Consider the following 5,133-nt stretch of genomic DNA (forward strand, 5'->3'; position numbering starts at 1 on the left):
CAGTTCTGTAGTTATGCTCTAAGGATCCTCAGTTCCAAACTAGCCAGACTGATGGCACTTTATGCCCATGCAGGCACCGTGGCTTACATGTACAGTCAACCTGGGGACTCAAGGCTTCCAGGTGGGAAAACCAGGCTCCCCCACTTGCCATTCAACCAACCTTGTCATGAGTCAGAGCCAAAGCATGAAACCAAAAGAAAGTGAATTCCCCTTTTTGAAATGGGAGAGAGTTCCGCTGCCAGGAGAAAGGAGCTGGTGGTGTGAGGGTGGTGATTATCTTGCTAAAGCCACATCCCTGCAGATCCCCATTCCCCAGGGACTGCTGGGGCTGCTCTGCTCTGCTCTGCCCACTCTGCTTGAGCAGGTGGGAAAGAATCTCAGAAGACCAGGGACTGTGTAGCTGGGCCAAGAATTATCAACAAATTTGGTACCAAAAGTGGGAAAGAGGGCTGGGAGGCTTACATGACATATCCAAGATGATGCCTGCCTACTCTGGAATGATTAATGACCTTGATTAGGCTTGCTATACTTTCCTAGCAGTTAGCAATTTCCCACTGGTTTTGCACAGCTACTCCTAAGCAAATTACAGCTCTTTATTCTGTAGGTCTATGAAGCAGATCATTGTACTGTGCAACCAGTCATTTGACACTGTGGGCCAAGCTCAATGACATGACCTGAGAGCAAAGCAGGACTCTTGATCGGATCCTGGAGCACAGCAGTGTGCAATGAGCTGCTGGGAACAAGATGCTGGCAGTCTCTGGGGAAAGCGCTGATTCCAGGCGGCAGGAGCTGAAACAGAAGTTATCCCTTCAGAGAGCAAAAGAGCAACACATCCAGATCTGTTCCGGTTGGTGTGAAAAGCTAACAGTCAATTCTGATTCCCCCAAATCACAGGCCTGTAACAGTGGATGGAGGCATCTCTTGAAAGTTTCATGGTGTGGGTGACAGTTTTGGGGGAAACTAATGGCTAGACTGACTGAGAAGGTTTATCAACGTTCCAGGTTTTTCAGACAAGCTGAAGACCTTTCAGCTCATCAACCCAGTATTTCATGAGGTTACTTTCTGGATAGAGTGATAGGAAAGCGTAGGCCAATGATCATTATCAAACACTCCTAAGGAAATACGGAAACCCAATTGTAACTAGGGCAATACTTCACAGACCTCTGGAGAACAAGGTAAGAGGAGAAATCAATAACCCCAAACCCTGCTCAACCTGGCAATAGTTCTGCTTGTCTCAGACTAGGAATCTGAGGGCAATAGTTAATTATCTGAGCAAAACAGAGTCCCTGTACTGGTGTTTGCAGATGCTCTGCTTCCCGGGTCTTGGGACAGAATGAACGACTTGACTGATGACAGCAGAGTCGGTCTGCAAGCTCTCTGGTTTGAGGACACAAGCAAAGAAGTGCCACAGTCTTTTACAGCACCTTGGCATTTGATTCATTCAGTTGTGAAGGTTTGAGATTAGGAACCAAAGCCCTAACCATGGTTGTCCCAGTGGGTTCAGAGAAATATCTGGGTATGAGGGTGGATTCACAGTTTGGACCATCAAAATGAGATCTCATTTCCAAACTAGACTTGCAGATTAAACCCACTCAGAAGCTGAAAGTATTGACTATGTTCACTGTTCCAAAAATCCCCATCTATTTGAAGTGCTAAGGCTTGGACAACCGGCCCAAGTCAGAGCTGACCTATAGATGAATCCTGTACATTTTATAACTGATAGCCTTTGTGCTAGTAGGTATTGTACTAAGTTACAACAACCACCTATGCTGATGTAAAAAGTGCTAAAGCATTGAAGTACTGAAGCCTGAACAACAGGCCCCAAGCCGGAGCTGCTAACTTAGTCTGTAATCATTAACAAAGTCTGTAAACTCGCTAGTGAGAGATGCAGCTTAGACAGAATATAATCAGGAGTGAGGAGAGAATGTATCCACCTTCCCTTGTTCAGCCTGTTCAAGGCTGAGAGCCCAGGTATTTGGCCTTGTTAGAAACTCCCTTGGTTTCCCCCCCTGAGCCCTGGCCAGGCTTTGGGTGGAATCCAACAGGAGAATGAAACCAGAAATTTTTCGCCCAAAACAAAGGTGCCAGCTCTTCTGGCCTGTCGATCTCTGGTCTATAAGGCCGGGCCCGTTTGCAGCGACTCTGGCAGCCTCAGCTACGGGTGGAGGCACCGCGTAGGATTTCCCCCTTGCCGGGACAGGCTCCGCAAACCCTCGCTGTGACCGGGGCTGCCCAGCCACTGCGGGGCTGGGGGATGGTAATATATGCAAGGGGTGATGTATCTCCATTCTCTCTCTCGTGTAGTAATGATTTAATGCATTATCCTGTATTTTCCTGTTTGCTGCTTTAAGTGCACTATTCTGCTCTTTCTTACTGCATGTCTTCTGAATTACACTGTTACATTACTTGGTTGTCACCAGTAAAATACGCCTGCTCTTTTCACTCTGGTGTCTGAGTTTAACTGGTATCCTTAATCAGCAGAACACTGTTTTAAACTGCATTTCATATATAAAAGACAGTACACTTTTTGGATACCAATATGTGGTGGTAAGGGCCCTCCACGTCTCCACATGCATGTGTAAGTCTTCTGTATTCAGTAACAAAAGGTGGGGATGGAGGGACCCACGGTCTCATTCCCTTGTACAAGTGTGATGCTTGCACAGACTTTACTGACTCAGAAACACGGCGACTCATCAGTGTCCCGGAGTGTGGATTTGAGCAAGGACACAAGAAGGTGCAACTGAATGCAGGAGGCAAAAACGAGATGCTCAACTTTCATCTCACCTGCAGTCCTGTAATGCTCCAGCTATTAAAGGATGCCAAGGAAACTGAGTAACTGACAGACCTCCCACCCCAACATCAGATGCTCTAAATCTTGCAACTGAAGAAAAAAAAGGAACTTTCACCAACGGACTAGAAAAGGATGTTGCGTGGTACACTCTAACAACTCCAGCAGCAATAATCAGATCTAAATTTAGCAAGGGACCCCTGAGACACTCCTCTTTGAGGTATAACTGAACCACCGAGCGGACCTACAAGAAACAGCACGTCCCACCAGGGGCTGTGAGGTCAGAGCCTAGAAAACGCACGAAGCAATGCAGACACTGTCCTGATGATTCTGGACCTACACTCTGGGAGTCCACTTTGCAGTACAAGTCAGCTCAGTCAGCGATCACAGGATCACTGGCAACCACATAAAGGAAGAAACAGGGCAGGGTCCTGTGACCCCCTTCTTAGAGAGCAGGATGAAGACCTCAAACAAACTCAGCTTGTGTCTGTGAATAACATGAAGGCCCAGACAGCAGGGAGAACTGTCAAGGATGAGAGAAACATCTGTGCTAGAAAATCCACTGCAATCAGCTTTGTCTAGAACAAATGAAATATCAGACACTTTCTAAAGGGTGTGCACATTGTGTTTCTGCTGGGGGGCAGAGTGGAGTGACAGCACGGTGGGAGAGGATTCGGACCCAACGACCTCCAGAGATCCCTTTCAACCTCAGACATTCTGCAAGATGTGGAAAAAAGAGAAATGTTAGAGGCCTTTGATCTCCTGGAGTCCAAACAGTAACAGATCGATGGACTGATCTGTCAGTGGGCTCTGCTGCGCTCTGCAGGCATGACAAGGTCTTTGCCACCCTGGGAAGCCATGCCACGCCACCTTAGTTTCTGGAGTGGTTCCAAGGCAGTATGCCTGGCACTGAACTCTCAAGGTTTTTGCTCTCAAACTGAGCTACCATTTATAGTCCATGCAGCCTGAACTAGGGATGCGAATCTTCAGGTTATCCAGTGCAACAGAGTGAGGTACTAATAGGCTGCAGCAGGGCACTGTTTGTTTGGACAAGGCCGTGTTCAGCAGTGAGTCCCATCTATAGCACAGCTCCACCTCCCCTGCGACACACCAAAGTACAAATCCTAGGTCAGGTGAATCACGTGTGTCTGGCACACAGGATCTCACACACAATCCCAGAACCATCCGGGTTGGAAAAGCCCTTGCAGCTCCTCCAGCCCAACCATGACCCTCCCCCTGACCGTTCCCAACTCCCCCAGATCCCTCAGCGCTGGCTCAGCCCGACTCTTCAACCCCTCCAGGGATGGGGCCCAAAACTGAACCCACTCAGCGAGGGGCGGCCTCCCCAGTGCCCAGCACAGGGCTCAGGTCCCTTCCCTGTCCCTGCTGGCCAGTGCTGACACAAGCCAGGATGCCACTGGCCTTCTTGGGCCCCTGGGCACACTGCTGGCTCATTATCAATTCCCCTCCAGGTCCCTCTCTGACCGGCAGCTCTCCAGCCGCTCCTCCCCAGGCCCGTAGCCCTGCTGGGGGTTGTTGTGGCCCAAGGGCAGAACCCAGCCTCTGGCCTCAGTGAAACTCCTCCAGTTGGCCTCAGCCGGTTCTAGGATTTGATTTTCATCTGCACTTTATCGACGAAGCTTAGGAGCAGGGCATGGCACAGCTGAAAGGCTTCTGGCACAGCACACGTGGAGGCTGATGGAGGCTGGGTGCTGTGTCTTACTGCAGGCCCTGGTATTGCCACACGAGCCCAGATGGACAGTAGCACAAGGCAGAACATAATTTAAAACAATCTATTTCAGACAAATCTAGGACCTATTTTGCTCTCAAACGTTTCCTTCCTACATGATCAAATGAAGCGCTTTGGTGAAATATTGAGTGACATCACTCACAAGTAATATAAAATCCAACAAAGTGCTTTGGGAACAAAATACCTGAGAAAGTCTAAATTGAAAAATGTGAGAATAAAAAAAGGGCATTAGAAAGTGTGTGCGCGCACACACACACACACACACACAATTCACCATAATGCCCTATTTTATTCAAACAGGATACAAAGGATCTAATCTTTCTTTAATTTTCATGAGCAAGTGGAGAAGTTTTCCTTCTATTTTAACTTCAAATAGTGTTTTTAAGTGTGAAGATTTTGCTCTGATCCTGTGCATCACAAATCAGTAGCAGGTTGGCTTCCACGATACAACAGCCCTAGTGCCTGGCTGAGCTTCACTGGCCTTGCACAGGAGGATATAGCACCAATTTTGAATGGAAATTCACAATTCCATTTGAAACATTCTTAAATAGGAATTTGAAGAGATAAGTATTTAAATACGTTAGACACTACTGGT

Source organism: Athene noctua, chromosome 18 (assembly GCF_965140245.1).
Source record: "Athene noctua chromosome 18, bAthNoc1.hap1.1, whole genome shotgun sequence".
In the NCBI taxonomy this organism is placed as follows: Eukaryota; Metazoa; Chordata; class Aves; order Strigiformes; family Strigidae; genus Athene; species Athene noctua.